Source organism: Sphaerodactylus townsendi, linkage group LG15 (assembly GCF_021028975.2).
Source record: "Sphaerodactylus townsendi isolate TG3544 linkage group LG15, MPM_Stown_v2.3, whole genome shotgun sequence".
Lineage (NCBI taxonomy): Eukaryota > Metazoa > Chordata > Lepidosauria > Squamata > Sphaerodactylidae > Sphaerodactylus > Sphaerodactylus townsendi.
Window position 1 is genome coordinate 9,432,066 of NC_059439.1, and position 19,557 is coordinate 9,451,622.

The window sequence follows — 19,557 nt, forward strand, 5'->3', positions numbered from 1 at the left end:
TTGGAAGCCATGTGGAAGGCGCAATAGCCCCCATAGAGGGTTTCGAGCCTTCCCTTCCAGACTCGAAGGATCCGGAGGATGATCAGTTTAAGCTGGTGACTCTCTCCCGACCTCGGTCCAGTTAAGTCTGCCTCTCTCTTCCCTTGGGACGGTCGATATGGTTCAGATCGTGTGGAGATGCGCCAAGAGAATTTTAGAGCGCTATCTATGGATCGAGCGCCTGTTGACCGATTCATTTCCACCCCGACGCGTGTGGATTGGAAACCCCAGATGCAGCCAGTCCCTGAGGAGTTTGGATTATCTACCATTCATGCTGACGCCCAAGAATCCACTGAAAGGATCCTGGACAAATACTTCGAGGATATTCCCAAAGATCAGCGGTAGCATAGCACGAGATTTCGTCCTAAAGTTACAGCGGAAGCTTGGGGCGATAGCGAGGGTTGGATCGATGATAGGAAGAGGGTTCCACACCGCCTCCGGCAGTTCCAAACCGAAGGGAGGCGAGCGAAGCGAATGGGTGAAATCATTGGAGCAGTTGGAAGCGTGGAGGAAAAAACCATCAGAGGAGGAACTGGATCCCGATCCCTGAATGCGTTACCCATGCCCTCGAAAGAAAATTGGAGACGATCACGGTGCTTATGCATGCTGCGGGGCGTAAACTTCGCCCTGGGAGCGCGAGCGCGAACTGTGGGAAGAGGAGCGCGAAAATCTGCAGCGGGACCGTGAAAGCCTGCAAGCGGGACCCGTGAAAATAACGCCAGGAAATCCAAATGGAGTTGGACCGTGAAAGAGAAGCGTTGCGTCAACAATATCAACAGAATCTAGCGATTCATGACAAAGTGCTGGATCCAGTCCAAACTGGATTCCACAAGCCAGCGCGAAAACATCAAAGCCATCCAAACCCAGAATGAACTGACTTTTCGCCGGTCCAGCGAGGCCGAAAAGGCCAAATTGGATCGAGAGAGGGCAGCTTTACACGCAGCGCGCAAGATGCCTTAACCTGCGCAAGGAAGGGGAATTGGCTGAGCGGGAGCAAACTCTACGGCGGCAACGTGAGGCGTTGGTTAGAGCCCCAGTTGGGAGAAACTTACACCTTCACCCCGCGCACCGGCGGCCCTCCCTCCTGCCGGAGGCGCGAGCCTCGTGGCCCGGTTCCAGTTTTTCAACTTGGGGCACCTCCTCAGCCCCCCTGCTCCCAAGCGCCCCTACCCTATCGGTACAACAACCAGGTTACATGCAGCAGCAACACCAACCTGCCTTTCGAGCTGATTGAAAGAGGGTTCTACAGACCCCCCATCCCAGCTCTACGTTTTGATTGGTACGGCGTCCAAACTTCCTGCGCTTTATCCTGCAACTCGATGCTCATATGCAAGAATTTCGCAGTCTATATCGTTCTGAGCGAAAAAAAATACGAGACATTGGGTTGGTGTTGGATGGGAGTAGCCCGCTGAGTGGTTTATTACTCTTTATGAATTGCGGGGGGCCGATACCCTTGCGGTAGCGGGGCTACACTCAAAGCGTTGCGCGTGCGGTTCCAAGATCCCAATGCTGAAAGCGATGCTATCCGTACAGTAAAAAAACCATCCAACAGGGCAGCAGCTCCTTTGCTGATTTTGCCCGTGAATTCCGGCGCAGCGGCAAGTAAACTTCCACCCGGACTGGCCCGGCGCGCCAGGAAGCATCACGAGTATTTTTTCGAAGCTTAATGGATATTAAACTTCGTAAAACAGTGATCATGACCGGATCCCACAAGCGGCTTCGCGGATTGGATCGAAACTCGGCTGCGCCAGGTTGCTGCCGATCTTGCCTATGCCGCGCTGGAGGCCGCCCACGCCCGAAACCAGCCAACACGCGAGGCGCCGGCCGCTAGAAAACCAAACCCGGCCGTAGCGGCCGAGACTTCCCGCGTCGGAACGCCCGTCGCCGTTTAGGATTGTGCCTCTACTGCGGAGGGCCTGGCCACCTGGCTTATAACTGCCCGAAGAAGCAGAAACCTCCCCTCCCGAGGGCCGCGCACTCCGTCTGCCAAGCCTCCACGCCAAGTCAATACACCAGCTCAAGGATGCGTCCAAAGCTACTTTTGATGAGGATGTGGAAGAGGAAGAAACTTCGCGTTTAGTCTTTCAGCAGCACCCGTGGATCTTAATCCTTCTCCTGATCCGGTGAGTGAAGGCAGAAGCCCATTACTATTTTGACTTCCTTAGCCAACCCCAGTAAACATATCGCAGCGTATTTTGACCTCTGCACTTAATGGACTCAGGTTGCTCCCACTGTCTTATGAGACCACAAGAGGCCGAGGAGCTTCGGTTTTAGACCGAGTTCCCTTGGTGAAAACCATTCCTTTCACCCAAATGGGCCCGGTAGCCCACTGGGTGGTGAGGGTCCGGCCCGGTTCAAAAGCCAACCGGTGCCTTCTCCGTTGCAGCCGATCATTGGGAAAAGATTAGTTTCATTCTTGCTCCAGTTGCAAAGCACTCCATTGTGTATTAGGTATGCCATGGCTGCTTTTACACGAACCAACCTTACCGTTTGGAAGGAGCGAATCCTTCAATTCGCAGATCCCCCTCACGGAGATCCCACATGGATGGGGGGAAGATCCATCGGTAGGGGAGGGGGAAGCAACCATCGCTACAGCTTTCAATGTACTGTCGGCTCCCCTTGCTGTAGAGAGATCCCAAAGTGATATCAAGACCTCTCCAGAGTTTTCCAGGAACAGGAGTGCGATCAGCTTCCCCCCCATAGAGATACCGATTGCAAGATCCTGCCACAACCAGAAGCTGAATTACCTAAAATTTAGGATCTATCGCATGAGTCCCACCGAGGAAAAGGAGCTCCGTGCCTTCTTAGATAAAAATTTAGCCCGCGGATTCATCACGGCGAACCACAAAACACACCCATGCCGCCCCTGTTTTGTTTGTTAAGAAGAAAAAAAAAGGCCGGTTCGTTAAGACTTTGTACTGATTATAAGTGGACTAAATGCTGTTTCCATCTCCAACAAATATCCTTTGCCCTTAATAAAGGACCTCTTGGATGCCCTAGGCAAAGGCCGGATGTTTACCAAATTGGATTTGCGGGGAAGCTTATTGCTCGTGTCCGCATCGTGAAGAATTCTGAAACATTTAACAGCATTTAATACAAAGAATATTCGGGCAATATGAATATTTAATAATGCCCTTCGGATTAACTGGGGCTTCAAATTTAGGGCTTTCGCGTAGCCCTCATAAACGAAGAGATATTACATGATTTGTTGTACAAAGGGGTAATTTCATATATGTTGGATGATGTTTCCGGTTACTCACAGACCCTGGAAGAGCATGAGGCTTTTAGTCCGGGAAGTTTTACAGGGTTTACTTGATATCTCCCTCTTTGCCAAGTTGTCAAAGGTACCATTTTCCGCAATCCTCCATAGACTACCTGGGCTACTCAGATATCCTCTGGCGGTCTAGAAATGGACCCATTTCGAAGTAGCCGCACTGATGGTTGACTAGCCTGCCCCCACCAATAGAAGGGAATTGCAATCTTTCTTAGGCTTTGCTAACTTCTATCGTGACTTCTACATTCCCCGGCTTGCCAAACTTGCCTTACGGCTCGCTGATCCTTTTACGCACTAAAGGAAAGCACGCCCAAGCGGCCAAGCCAGACCCCTCCCCTGGTCGCAGGAATGCCAATTAAGCGTTCCAGCAGCTGAAAACAGCCTTCACAACTGGAGCCAATTCTGGACACATCCCGACCTCTGGAGAAACGGCACTTTCATCGATTCACGTGGATGCTTCCGGACAAGCATACGCTGGGCGCTGCCCTCTTGCAGAAAAATAAAGACAATAAATTGGTACCGTGTGCTGTATTTATCCAAAAAATTTTCTGGTTCCGGAATCTAAACTGGACGGTTGGAGATAAGGAAACCGCTGCCATCGTGGAACTTCAGCGTTGAGCACTTCTGGTGCCATTGGTTAGAAGGAGCCAAGCACCCCTTTCAAGTCTGCTGGTCGGATCATAAGGGAATTTGGCTGGCGCTTTCCACACCCCTCAAAATGTCCGCTTAAACAATTCACGTTGGGCTGATTTTTTCTCTCGCTTTTCCTTTACGGTCCATTTTTTCCCTGGTAAAAGCAATAAGCTGGCTGATGCATTGTCCCGCCTCCCCGGGGAGGGGGGAGACGCATCCCTATGGGATATTCCACGCACCGTTCTCTCTCCCTCCCAGCTAGGATTGGCTGTCACCACGCTCACAAACCTCTACGTCACCCCTCCCCACGCCCATCCCAGCCGCCGTCTCCCCTTCCTCCAGGAACTCAAGGAGGCGGGATTACTTGAGCTCGCCAACAGAGGAAAAAAGATGCACAGCTACGGCTTGGAGGATGGTGTCTGGAAAAGGGGGGGGTGTTGGTATGTTCCTCACCTCCCCTCCGAAAGCTTAGGTTCTTCAAGCATGCCATGATGCTTTCGTCAGGCTGGGCACTTCGGGTTTGTGAAAACCCTTCTATCTGATAGCCCGCCGCCAGTTTTGGTGGCGCTTCTATGCGCTAAAGGACGCTTGAGTCTTACATTAAAGGGTGTTCCATATGTGCTTTTGGAGTGCTAAGTCAATACCGGGGAAGCCTCATGCGGATTACTGGAAACCTATCCCCGTCAAGCCTCCCTCGACCCTGGCAGGTTATTTCCAATGGATTTTATCACTGACTTGCCGTTGACAGTCACGGGAACACTTGCTTTTGTGGGTGGTGGGTAGATCTCTTTTCCAAACAGGCGATTTCATTCCTTGCACCACCATACCTTCAGCTCCCAAACTAGTCCTCGCCGTTGTTCATTCAACACATCTACCGCCTTACATTCCTCTCCTGAAAAGGAAGGTGGTATCCGGATCGTGGCCCCCTCAATTCATTTCTCGATTTTGGAAGGCTTTCCTGGAGTTGTTGGGAACTTTCACACCAGCAGTCGCCGCCCTACCACGTTCAAAGTGACGGGACAAAGTGAACGGACTAGACAGAACACTTTAGAGCAATAGTTTACGCTTGTTATACAAACTACCATCAGGGACAACTGGTGTGAATTGCTTCCCCTTAGCAAGAGTATGCTTACAATAATGCAATTCATAGTAGCACGCAGAAAACCTCATTCGAAGTAGTCTCTGGCCGATCCTTCCCCGCCGTTACCTCCAGCTGTCGGGCGGAGGTATTGCAGCCACCAGGGAATTCCAACTTTCAATGGATTTTACTTCACTAGCTGGAAGGCTGGAAATCAGTTCAGTCTACCTTAAAACAGGCTCAAGAGGCCCAAAATTTCAGGCAGATAAACACATCCAGAATTCCCCTTACGCGGTATTTGGGGCTTGGGTTTATTTGTCCACCAAAACCTTCCAGACGTGCACAAATACTCAAAACTTGGCAAGAAATTTGTGGAGTCCCTTTCAGATTACAAAAGTGATCAATGATGTTACTGCTTTCGCTTAGATTCGCTCTGAACTCACTAAGTAACATTCATCCCGTCTTTCATTCCAGCTTGCTCAAGGAGGCTCCCGCTGGCAGATGCCTGGCACGACCCTCCGGAGACACCCCCGCCAGTTATAATTGATGGACATAAGCATTATGAAATAGATGCTATCCTGGACTCTCGCTTCTTTTCGCAAAAGCGTCTACCAATATCTGGTGTCATGGGTTGGCTATTCGTCTGGCCATAATCAATGGGTGTATAAGGAGAATATCGATGCCCCCTCTTTAATTCGCTTTTCGCATTTCACCAAGCTTTTCGGCGGACAGAACCGGAGGGGAAGAGGAAATTTCTTTTAGGAGGAAGGCAGAGTGTAAGGATCTCAGTCAGTTCTTGTTTCCCTTACAGCCTAGCCTGGCCTTGACGGAGATTCTTTACCGCAGGCGTCCATTCCAAAACCTGCACCAACAATGTGAGAATGCTTACCGGCTTTTGCATAGTAGAATTCCATTCTCATGAGAGCGAAGCCGGGGGGATAGGTTAGTCAGCATTATAACCTGTCGATTTGGAGAGGGGTTGCTCATTCCTGCCATGTCGTGGTGTGTGTACTTTCCAGGATGTCTGAATAAAGCGGACTTATTATCAAAAGCCTTTTATTTCTGCTCTTTGGGAATTCCTTACTAACAGTGTGCTGTAGTGCTCAGGCCATGAACTACAGGTAAGCGAGGCACCCCAATTACCCATGTCTCCTTCACGACAATGAAGAAGTCCCTCTTCAGGGCCTTCCACTTTGATCGAGTGCCTGCTCCCTCTGTCACTGAGATAACCCGCCCTGCCTAGCACCTTCACTATTGCCCTGAAAACCCTTACGATTGGGCAAATGGAGGCTCCTCATAAGGTTAGGGGCTTAGATCCCTCTCCCTGATTGTCTGGAAATAAAATTTGGATCTCCTCTTGGCTGCCACTTCACACCATGCCCTATCACTTCCCTCCTCCATGTTTTTTTTCCAATTGTATAAAATTTGGTAAGAGTCCAGTCTCGGCCAATTAATGTAGAACGCAGGATCATTGGCTCGATTACGTTACCCTAACTGTTGGCGTCCCAATGTGTGGAACATCAGCGCGCATTTAAGCCGAAGATGCATGGGGGAGGAGCCCCCCCATGTATTAAGCATTGGGCCACTGAATTTGTAGTGGTATCCTGGGAAAGTTGATCTGTTGGCGCACTTCAAAAAAATGGCTGCTCTCCTCCTCCAAAACACCCGCGATGTTTCCAGATCACAGTCGAAGTGACACCCAGAGGATGCCCATTTGATGGGTGTGTGTTATTCAGTGTTGTGATGGAGTACGCCTTGGTCTCCCATGGAAGTTATGGCACTTCTGTGGGCGATCTACAGAAACCGGGCCCTGACCCGGGAATTCATGAATAGGGGAGCTGCACAATCGAAAAGCGTGATGCTTTCAGAGATCTGTTTTTTCCCTCCGGGCAAGAGGATACTGAAGGACATCCGTGGGAAATGCGTGAGAGAAGCTGGAAGCGCTGAGGTCAAGAATTTATGGCATAATGGAGACATGCCGTGGCTGGATGTGCCTGGCGAAAGTGCAAAGCACGTTCTTACCATATGTTGGAGCTTTGGCATGCCGCTGGACAGCCAAGCTGGCATCAGAAACACAGTGGAGTACAGACAATAACACGACGAATAATAACATGCATGCGGAGAGAGGATACCAAGCCATCTCTCATGATGCAGTTCACGATGACAGAGCTTCCTTCCCACAAATTAACTCCATTTTGCATAATGTGTTTGAAGTTGCAGCTCGTGGAACCGCAAGAGGAGGAAAAGAGCCCAAAAGCATGCTAGACATGGCGTGGCTGAGCCACTGCCACACAGGAGGAGTGGCCAGAACCACAGGAGGTATTGCAGTGGGCATCTTGCCAGCAGCACTCATTACCGGCTAAGCAGGGGGGGGTGAATTACAATGCAAACTCCGAATCACTCTGTATTTACCTGCAGCCTGTGGCCATGAGAGCTTGGGAGAGCTTCATGTCCCATTGAGGGGGCGTCCGCTGAAGGTGCCATATACAGAGTCCTGCACCAGGTAGAGAGTAACTGGTGAGGCAATGCACGATCATGGTAGAAAGCTGGCAGCATTTGAATTTGAAGACATTTTTGGAAATCATATGAAGGATGATAAATATTGGAGGATGCTGTTGCATGCATGCCTGATGGACTGGGAGAGACAATGAGCACATGTCTTTGGAGACCTAACTGTTGCTCCCAACCTCCACCCTCAGGCCCTTCATCAGAACACAGTGCAAGTTATGGATTCTTCTTGTCAGCGTGATGAAACCAAAGGAAGGTCTTGGACAGATGCCTGGAATTGTGTAAGGTTTTGATGTTTGGGATGCTCTTTTGGGTATTTATTTTGGGGAGGCGGAGGGAGTGGATGCAGCGTCATGTTCAAGATGTGCAACTGTCACTCTGGCTGCCTGCCTGTCCCAAAGCGGTTGGTTGGCCTCTTTGCGATCTATGGTCCTGATAGGTCTTAATTCCCAACATGTTGCACCTTGCGCATAAGCGGTGCGGCATGTGTCCTCACGAGCATCCAACAGAGGCACAAGATTAGTGCATGAGATCAAGCAATCACTGGTTAATTGTGTGATAAAAAAGTGCTGCGATCAGGTGGATCATGCGTTTTATTGCCTGTGACATGGCGACGTGAAGTCATGCCTTTGTTAACCTGAGCCACACACTGTCTCTAATGTTACAGTGCAAGTCCTACAGCAGCAGATGGACAGGATGGACCTCAGATTCACAGAACAAATCAAGGGAAGGGAGGTGTATTGGTTTGAACACAGACTGTGCACGCCGGTGAGGGCTGGCAAGGCACTCTGCAAGACAAAGCATGCGTGAGATGTGGAGGATGTCAGCACGGAGGCCTACAGCACACCCTCTCCACCTGTGTCCTCGTCGGAAACAGACTGATGTCTGGATCCAGAGAGGTACGCGTGTCGAAGCAGACTCCATGTTGGACAATGCGTGATGTTTAGCAAACCCACCTCCACCCCATGCAAGGAAGAAATCCCTGTTGGAATTCATCTGGACGAGTTGGCCCCTTGGTCGTCATCATACATGACTGTACATCCTCGTTCAGTTAACTCGAGGTGGAATAAACCAATGTTCTTTATTGTAAGCATGTCTGTGCTGTTCAAAGTCTTACATAAACCACCGCTTGCACCACCTTCACATGAAGCGGTGCTGCCAAGCTCAGGGAAACAACATGAAACCACTGTTAGGCGTGCTGGCAGGCCCACTTATCTTTCACCCTCTACTGTAAAATTTGTAAATGACAAACAGGAGAAGGGGGGAAGGGGATTGCCCGCGACGTTCTGGCGTGTAAGCTCCAGAACTCTACAGATCCAACACTTTTGTTAGCTTCTTTGTCACGTTTCTCACCACCTCCCTCCGACATTGCCATGTTGTGGCTGCCTTGCCTTTTTTTTGCCAGGAGCATCCTCAGAACATTTCCCCACACACTCCCCCACTTTCCCCTGCGTCACCACAGGCCACGCTGGACAAAAGTCTTTGTCTGCCTTGTCATCATGGTTTTCTGCTGGAAAATCTGGACCAGACTTTCCATGGCAGCTGTTGTGCCTAAGACAGCATTGGCTATGTGTGTAAGGAATCAGCAAGTGACCAGACTTAAAAGTGCAACTTTAGCAGTTCTTTAATTCTTAAACTTCCATGATGCACAATACAGGAAAATGCAGATTCTGACCTTCCCCAGATGTGTAGCTGCTTTTAAGAGCTACTTCTCCCGCCCAAAGCATAAGGTAAACAATCCCAGAACAAAGCTGTTAGTTCTCACAGGGGACAGAAAGCAAGATTTCACACACAGACAGAAAGCAAAATTAAATGATAACGAAAGCAGTCCTGGGCACACAGCCCATGCCAGAGGAATCCTCCCAAGGTCGAGCTGCTTGACTGAAATTAAACCTTCGACAACCTTACACTCTGCCTCCCCAACGAAAGCTCCCTCCCCAGGCTTTTGATGGAATGACTTATGAAAAGCAGAAATTAAAGAAGGCGCATCCATGTTTTCAACATAGATCCATTGATTATCGCCGGAAGGGCATCCAACCCAAGAGACCTTTAAATAATATTGTAAGCGTTTGCGATGAGTAGCGGGAGTCCAAAGACAGCATCAATCTGCATTAGTGCTTGTGTCCGTCAATAATCACTGGTGGGTGTGCCTCCGATGGGTTGCGCCAAGCATCGGAATCTGGAGCCCGCTTTGAGTAAGCTAGAATGAAGCACAGGCTGAATTGGGTAAATCCAATTGAGCAGTCACGTTATTGATCACCTGTTTAATCTGAAAGGGGCCTATGAATTGCTTGCCAAGCTTGGAATATTTGTGCACATCTCTTAAGTTTTTCGTGGACAATTAAACCCATGCCTCCACTTGCAAAGGAAATTCAGACCGATGCTTGTCTGCTTGCATTTTCTGGGCTTCTTGCACTTGTGAAAGCGATTACGACACTGACTTCCACCCCTCGGCCAAAGTCCGAATCCACTCGCTGAACTCCGGAGGTGGCAGAGACTGATCAGTGAGAAGGGGAAATGGTGGGAAGGATCGTCCTGACACCACCTCAAACGGGGTTTTGTTGGTATTGCTATGAACTGCATTGTTGTAGGCATATTCGGCGAAAGGCAACAACTCAAACCAATTATCCTGGTGATAATTTGTGTAGCAACGCAGATACTGCTCTAGTGTTCTGTTGGTCAGTTCCGACTGGCCGCCGCTTTGCAAGTGGTACGGGGCAGCGACCACCGGGGTGGTTACCAGAAGCTCCAGGAAAGCCTTCCAAAACTTTGACACAAACAGGGCCGTGGTCAGAAATTATCTTATTAGGTGAGGAATGCAGTCGATAGATATGTTGAATAAACAACCGTGCCAGTTTAGGGTTGGTGGGGCATGGGATGAAATGTGCCTGTTTAGAGAATAAGTCCACCACCACCCACAAAACAGTGTTTCCATGGCTTTCCAGGAGATCTATAATGAAATCCATGGATATAACTTGCCAGGGCTTAGAGGCTGCTGGAATGGGTTGTAGTAGCCCATGAGGTTTACCAGGGATGGGCTTGGCTTCAGCACACGTAGGGCAACCTTTCACATACGCTTCAATGTCTTTGCACATGGTGCGCCACCAAAACTGACGCCGTTAGAGGTGCAGCGTTTTCAAAAATCCGAAATGTCCTGCCTGCCTGGCATCAGGGCCAGCAAGCAAAACCTGTTTACGTAGCGCTGGCGGAATGTACCAACACTCTCCCCTCCTCCAGACGCCTCCTTTCAATTGGAGGAGGGAATCGGCATCCTCGGATGGGATGGCCCGACGTCCCGCCTCTTCCAACTGACGTAGAAAGGGCGAAACGATATCGGGAATGACTAGTGAAGGGGGTGGGATGGAATCAGATGTCTGGGATCAGGTTACCGCCAATCCCAGTTGCGAGGGCGACAAGACAGTACGGGGTATGGCTCATAAGGACGAATCCACCCCCTTGGGCAGGCGGGAGAGTGCGTCCGCCAGCTTGTTGCTTTTGCCAGGAAAAAAATGAACAGAGAAGGAAAACCTGGAAAAGAAACCAGCCCAACGCAATTGTTTTGCAGACATTTTGGTGGGGGTGGAAAGGGCCGCCAAATTTTTATGATCTGACCAAACTTGGAACGGATGGGCAGCACCTTCCAACCAATGCCGCCAGGTGCTAAGGGCTTCCTTTATAGCAGCAGTTTCTTTATCACCCACAGTCCAGTTCAGCTCAGGGCCGGAAAACTTTTTGGATAAGTAAGCACACGGAACCAATTTATTAATTTTATTCCTCTGCGCTTTGTCAGAGGCGTCCACATGAACAACGAAAGGCAAAGTGGGATCTGGGTGCTTCAGAATGGGTTCTGTGGTAAAGGCAGATTTGAGTTGTTGAAAAGAGTTTTGACAGGCAGAGGACCAAAGGAGGGGTGCCCCTGGTTTGGAGGTTAATGGACCCTTTCCCTTTGTGCGAAGCAAGTCAGTGAGGGGCAAGGCGAGTTCCGCAAATTGAGGAATAAAGTCGTGGTAGAAATTGGCAAACCCCAGGAAAGATTGTAATTCCTTGCGGGTGGTAGGGACGGGCCAATTTACTACGGCCGCCACCTTGGCTGGGTCCATTTCCAACCCCTCGGGTGAGATTCGATAACCAAGGTAATCCATAGAGGTCTGATGGAAAGCACATTTGGAAAGTTTCACAAACAGAAAGTTATCGAGGAGACGTTGCAATACGGCTCGAACTAAATGAACGTGCTCCTCTTCCGTCTGCGAATATATGAGGACATCATCCAAATAAACGACCACACCATTAAACAAAAAATCTTGAAGCACTTCGTTGATGAGAGACATGAAAGCCCCCGGGGCTCCGGATAACCCGAAAGGCATTACAAGCTTTACAAATTTAGTGTTAAAAGCGGTCAAATGCTCAAACCCCTCTGCAATGCGTACTCTGTAATAGGCTTCACGTAAGTCAAGTTTTGTGAAAATGCGTCCCGTTCCCAAAGCGTCTAGGAGAGCTTTAATCAGGGGTAAAGGATATTTGTTGGAGAGGGAAACCGCATTCAAACCTCTGTAATCAGTGCACAACCGCAGGGACCCATCCTTCTTTTTAACAAACAGTACCGGAGCGGTGTAGGTACTCTTTGTAGCTCTACGAATAAACCCTTGAGCCACGTTTTTATCCAGGAAGGCACGGAGCTCCTTCTCCTCGGTAGGACTCATACGGTAAATTCTACCCTTGGGCAATTGGGCCCCTGGCACCAACAGGATTTTACAGTCCGTATCTCGGTGAGGGGGCAGCTGATCACATTCATCCTCCTCAAACACTTTAGACAAATCCCAATAGTCCCTGGGGATTCCAGCCAATTCAGGCCTGGGGGAAACCTCAAAAGCCGAGGGATTAGGGTGTTTTGGGGTCCTTGGGGTTCATCTGGAGGCTCCCCTTCATGCATGTGATCCCCGCAAGGGGGATCCGTGAAGCGAACGATGCGTTGGCCCCACTGTATGGTCAGTTCATGGGTTAGTAACCAAGACATACCGAGAACTATGGGATGTTTGGCCACCGGCGCCAGGATGAAACTACGTCTTTCCCAGTGTTCAGCACAATGCAAGAGCACTGGTTCAGTTCTGAAGCGCGCGGAACCCTCACTTCCTAAGGGACTGCCATCCATTTGGGTAAATGGGATGGGTTTGGACAAAGCAATTCGATTGAGACCTAACTGTTCAGCAACTTGGGGTCTCATTGGGCAGTGAGAGCACCCAAAGTCCACCAGAGCTTGCGCAAGGATGCGCGTGTGTTTGACAGGGTTAGCCAGAGAAGTCATGATTGTTATGGGGGCGCCTCCATCACTCACAGCGTCCGGAGGGAGATTGTCCTCCGCAGGGGCTGAAGAGAGACCCACGGCGCTCCCTGGTTCATCCTCGATCTCAAAATCATCTGGTTCATCCTCCAAAACAGCTTTGGACACCCCCTGAGGTGCCTTTGGCCCGGGTTTGCGGGGAGTTTTGGCAGTTAACTGGCGTGGAGCAGGGGTGGGAACTTTCGGCTTCTTCGGGCAGTTGGCAGCCATATGCCCTGGTCCTCCACAGTAGAGACATAATCCCAGACGGCGGCGACGATCCGAAGTGGATTCGGTGGTTGGCGTCCCACCGGTAGCTCGTTTCGTCGGGGCTGTAGCTGCCTTAGGTGGCTGTTGTTTCCCCGAAGTCGCGTTGGATCTCGTGAGACGGGTAGCGATGGCATTGCCAACTTCAATCCATTCTGCTACTGTGCATGGTTCTTGGTGCATGACTGCACATTTACGGATCTCCAGGTCCACGGCTTCAAAAAAGTATTCACATTTCATCCGGTCAGGCCAATCGGGGACCTTACTGGCGGCTACACGGAATTCTCGAGCGAAGTTGGCAAAAGGACAATTGCCCTGTTTTATGGTTTTGAGAATTTTTCTGGCCTTATTGATCACGTCTTTATCTTCAAAATGAAGTCGGAAGTTTAAGAATTAAAGAACTGCTAAAATTACTTTAAGTTTGGTCCTTGCTGATTCCTTACATTATGCAGATTCTGACCTTCCCCAGATGTGTAGCTGCTTTTAAGAGCTACTTCTCCCGCCCAAAGCATAAGGTAAACAATCCCAGAACAAAGCGTTAGTTCTCACAGGGTCAGAAAGCAAGATTTCACACAGACAGAAAGCAAAATTAACGATAACAGCAGACCTGGGCACACAGCCCAGCCAGAGGAATCCTCCCAAGGTCGAGCTGCTTGACTGAAATTAAACCACAACCTTACACTATGGTTGACATTTGGTTGTTGAGGATGTTCATCTCTGACTGCGCCGTGTCAAGGATGCCTTTGGTGGTGTCCAGCATCCGCTCACCAATCCCGGACAGCTTGGCCACACAACGAACGCTTCTCTTTCTGAGCAGAGCCCCCTGCTCTGGAGACTGCACCACCTGTACAGGGTAACCACATGAGCCTGCAGTAGAGAGAAGGGTAGCAGGGGAATGTGGCCTTTGGGCACATCAGGCTTACACACAATCCAAGATGACCAAAATTCTCTGCGAGTTGCCAGTGCCAGGTGCAGCATGGCATAGGCATTATTGATCATTGCTATGCAGAAGGTGCCCACGAGCGCCATCCCAGTCCTCAGCCAGCAACAGTGCATGCAAAGTGGACCATGTGGCGCTAATGGGCAATACATTTTTTTGAATGCCCCTCCTGTAGAAAATTGGACCTGTGTGGCCATTCACGTGCTTACCTTGCAGCGAAGTAGCACCCTGTGGGGTACTCCCCTCTCCCCCCTCGTCGTCATCACTGTAGAGGGTGGGCGAGTTCCCTGTTAGTACGCAATCAAGTGAAACAGTAAGCAAGAAGCAGCTGGCAGCATCCGTTTCGTGTCCCCAGAATCCCTGCCCTCTCCTCCAAACGTTTATGTCTGCACAACTGACGAATGGAGCAACAGACCCTCAGAACATCGCATAACCAGTTTTGGACCTTTACTGTAACAACGTCCCAAAGTACAGGTGAGTAGTACTTCACAGATAAGTATTCAAGAAAAGGGTTTTTTTTGGTAAAGGTAGAATTTTTCAGAACTGCTGGTTTTCTGATCAGAAAGGGGAGGGGGTGCTCCAAAGTCTCATTCACATCTTGGCCAACCCTCGTTTCATCCCTCCTCCATGCAACAGCACCATTACCTGACATTCCAGAAAGTTGACTATTCTCACGAATGTCTTCCTCCCTGATCGTCTGAAGAGGGGATGAGCGCTCTGCAGTGTCCGCAGACTTATGGTAATGATGACTGCGAACAATACCCTTTGGTCTAATGGTGGCATTTGTCCCCAGGAGCATGTCCAGCTCCTCATAGTAAGGGCAGGTTTTGCAGCTGTTTCTAGAAATGGAATTGTGTTGAACAACCTTCTTATAATCCCTTTTGAGTGCCTTAAATTTATTTCTGCACTCAAGAGATGTCCTTTGGTGGCCCCTCTCGTGCATCTCCATTGCGACCATTTCAAAAAGATGGATGTTGCGCTGGCATCTCTTTATTCTACTGTGTAGCTCAAGCTGACCCCAGATTTCAATCAAGTCCCCCATCTCACAATCCCTCCATGACACACCTCTCTCCACCCCTCGACTACCTGACCCACTGTCGGAGGAGGATGCTGTGGACTCAAAAAGGGGATCCATCGTGGTTCCGCCAGCTTGGAAAACGAAACAGCGAAATGGCGACTTGGCGAACACCCCCTTCGAACATCCCTCCTGTATGGGGAGGGAGGGATCTAGCCAGCAAGCGCTAGTGATTGGCTGAGACACAATAGGCAGGTACACTTGGGCGATGTGGATTTGGTTGCCGGGACAATGCTTCGTGCACGACAATGGTCCCTTTACGGATTTTTCTTTTCGGCACCCAGATTTTCTGGCACCACGCATGCTCTGCATGGCCATGATTGGTGTACGAGACAGTAAGCCCTGATTGGCCAGAAAAAGGAACGACGTGATTGGCTGGAGTGTCGAGCAGAGTCGAGTCAGGCTCAACAGACAGTTCACGAAGCGTGAGGTCGACACAACTTCTTCAAAAAGTACTAGGTCACAGCGCAGATCAAGAAAACCCGGCTTAGGCAAGTCGAAGGAGAGTCGGACTTGTGTCAATATGTATGCCAGTGTGGACAACCTGGGCTGGACACAAGTCGAGCTCTGCTGGCAATGCGCTGTGCAGAAATGCCCAATGAAAGAGCTTCTCAGAGGTACGGAAAGGTTTCTTCCAAAGCATAGCTCCATGTTGAAGTAAGAGCACCAGGCATAAGACAGGGGAGCCAAGAGGCGACAGCAGTGGTCCATGGATCTGTAGAGCTTCATATAAGCAGATGCTAGCCCATTCTGTTCTCTCAGCAAATGTTAGACATCCTTGCTGGAGATGTAATTTTTTCACTCATATTTTTTTCTTTTTGGGAAAAAATAGAAATCTTGGGGGGAAAACGAAATAGATGCAATGCTTACACCCAACCTAAGCGTACTGTCAGCTTTAACAACATAACATGTATAATTTATAATTTAGGGGTTTGTCCCGTTATCTATCTATCTATCTATCTATCTATCTATCTATCTATCTATCTATCTATCTATCTATCTATCTATCTATCTATCTATCTATCTATCTATCTATCTATCTATCTATCTATCTATCTATCTATCTATCTATCTATCTATCTATCTATCTATCTATCTATCTATCTATCTATCTATCTATCTATCTATCTATCTATTTATTTATTTAGGCTTTTATACCGCCCCATCCCCGAAGGGCTCTGGGCGGTGTACAGCATATAAAATGACAATGTAGCTAAGTATGACAATGTAGCTAAGTATGACTCATGAGGCTCTGGTGGGTTTTCTCCTGTAAGATGGAGCAAAGGAACAATCTCCTTTGCTCTGACTCAGGGGTGCAGGGGGAGAAAATGGTGCCGGGGGCAAGATGGTGCCTGGGTGAAGCCCCCTACCTCCGCTCCCCCCACTTACCTTTTTCTGCCAGCTGAAAACAGCTTTCTGCTGGCTGAAAATGGGCCAGGCTGGTGGGGTGGGGCCAGGCCTGGCGAGGTGAGGTGAGGCAGGATGGGGTGAGGGGGGAAGGGGCGATTCTTTGTCTTCATTGGTGCACACCTGGTGCATGGCGCACCCCCGCCCCCTTATAGCTATGCCTCTGCTCTGTCTTAAAGAGAAGGTGAGGAGGAGGTGGCAGCAGAAAGAGCCTCTGTATGGAAGCTTGGTCCACAGCCGATCCTTAAGTCCACAGCCAAACTTAAGTGCTGAGTCGTTAATCTAATGGTTTGAGTGCTTAGCCTGATGGGCTAAGTTGGGAGCACCCAGAGGTGGGCAGAGAGCTGAGTCAATCATATCTATAAAACAATGGCAATGTAAATAGGGTGGTTATTAAAGAGAGATTAGTCAGAGGAAAACGTTTTGGAGATAGTACAATACTGGCAGGAACACTTGGGGCAAATACATTAACAATATATCAACAAGTCCTTTGTCTTCACAGGGCAAGTAGTCCAGGGCTGGAGATGGAAAACAAAAGCTTCCAAGTGGCTTAATCCCATTAGGAAGTGTTTGAAGCTGGTATATTGTAAGGCAGATATGGGCAAGGGCAAGTCCAGACAAGCTTTTACTGTATCCTTGTGGGTACACTAGTCAATGCAGAGAATGGGCTCCCTATTTTGGCATGGCACTGCTAGGCACCCCCAGGGTTGGCAGGGTTGGTAGACACTGTTTGAGCCCTCATCCATCCATGTGTCGGTCTGGTAACATCATTGTCTGTCTCTTCACAGCTAGCCACAGTTGCAGGCGAAACATTAGGACCCAAACTACCAGACCATGGCCACACAGCACAGAAAAACCACAGCACCTAAAAAGGATGAAGCTGCTGCTGCTGCTTTATCAAGTAGTGCTGCAACCCTTTTAGCAGATGGAAGAACTGATCATTCAGCATTCAAGTTATGTTAAATACTATGAACACAGCAATCAGGGCAGGTCCCTCTCAATATTACTGTGCCTCTCAATATTACTGCCTCTAGCTGTATGTCTAGTTTTGTAATTTTATGTTCATTCATACATATATGTCTACCAATACACTTCTTACATCTTACATCAATACACTTATTACATCTGATGAAGTGGGCTCTAGTTCACAAAAACTGTTTCCCAATCAATCTTTAGTAAGAAAATCAGTAAGAACCCTGTTTCAATTTCCCTTGTACCTTTTTCTAGCACAAACGCCCAGGCAAGCAGGTTATGTAGTGGTTCTAGAAGAGAAGTACTGGGATCCTTGAGACTGATTCTGCTGGTATTATCTAAAAAGATTACATCACTAGTCTGATAGCATAGTCACCTTTACAAAAGACTGTTGGATGTCCTGACAACACAATTATATCCCAGTACTTGAACTGGGAGTTCTAATTTCTATTCTGCATGTATAACCACAAACCGATTATTATTCCATTACTAAGCATGTACATGGTGGAAGGGGAGGGAACTTCTTTTACTACTTTACTACTACTTCCCTTCTGTTCATAATGTTAACAAAAGTTTGCTACTGTTCTACTGTTAAGTATTTTCTAAGTTGCCAAGTTGGAAAGGGATCTGAAGGAATCAAGATCAGGACTTGAAAATAATGGTGGGGGGAGAGGGAGGTGGAGAAATTAGGTGGAGGGAGAGAGACTGGAAGGCAGATCATGATATAAAGAAGGCAAAATGGAGAAAGGTGTGGAAAAGCGGAGGGAAATTAAGGGTGCTTTAACTTGCTGCAACTCACAAAGGCCCCTTCTGCACATGCAGAATAATGCACTTTCAATCCACTTCCAATGCACTTTGCAAATGTGCGGAATAGCAAAATCCACTTGCAAACAATTGTGAAAGTGGATTGAAGTTGTATTATTCTGCATGTGTAGAAGGGGTCTAACTGCTGCTTGGAGCAGACAAAGCTATGGAACTGGGTGCAAGGAAAGGGTTGGGTGCAAGGAAAGGAAGTGGGAGTCTACTGACTGCTGGAGACAATGACCTTCTTAGCAGGGGGCAGCCTGACAATTGCTGTAGCAGCCATCAGCCCTGCTGGCTTATCTGACTCCAGTGGTGGTTTGGTTGATGGGCTTAGCATGATTGCGTTAGATAAGGATTTACTTTAGCCTTGCACAAAGATAATCTAGCCGACAGAGTGCCTTTTACTGTACTCAGACTTCCCAGCACCCTAGTGGCTGCAGCAGCACTGCATTAAAAGTAAAATGCATGCCACTGGATGCTGCATGATGCTAGTTTCAGGGGCCCTGGGAATTGGGTCCACCCAGTCCCCTGCTCTTGATGGCCCTGTCTTGAGATACACAGTATGTAGATAATTTATCCCCAAAACAAGACATGACAGAGTATCACTCCTAAATGCCATTGTATGAAAGAAAGCCTTGTCCAGAACTGCTTCTGACAGTGGTCCAAACTCCACACTGTGTATGAATCCAAAGAGATCTTATCGTCTTCTGTTCTGATGGATCCAAGACTCTTACAATACCTACTGTGACTATCAGAATTAGAACCCCTATGCCTCCCTCAGTTCTAGTCCAACCAAAATCATGCAGGATCCTCCATTAGCATCAGGAGAAGACATTGATTCTCCAAAAGATGCAAGGTATGACTTCCAGTCTTATTATGACTATGAACAGTCAATGTTTAATGAGCAGGACTTTTTGCCTCAGAACCATCCCCCAGATGACCCACTTTCAGAGAAACGCACCAACTTTCCAAGTGAAGGCTTCAGGCTCAAGAGCGGGGTGTCAGACATTCAACCCAGGGGCTGGATCCAGCTCCTTGAGGGGCTTATCAGGCCCGTGAGCCAGCTGGGGCAACCACCATAAGGGTAGGTCTTCCAAACTTTGAGGAGTCTAGAGTTGCCACCCACTGGCAAGGGTGGGGGTGTTAGTGTTGCCATGTCCAAGTTGGGGACAGAGCCTGAGGAAGTCAGGGACCTTAGAAGTATATGATACCATAGAGTCCACTGTCCCAGACTGACTTGCTG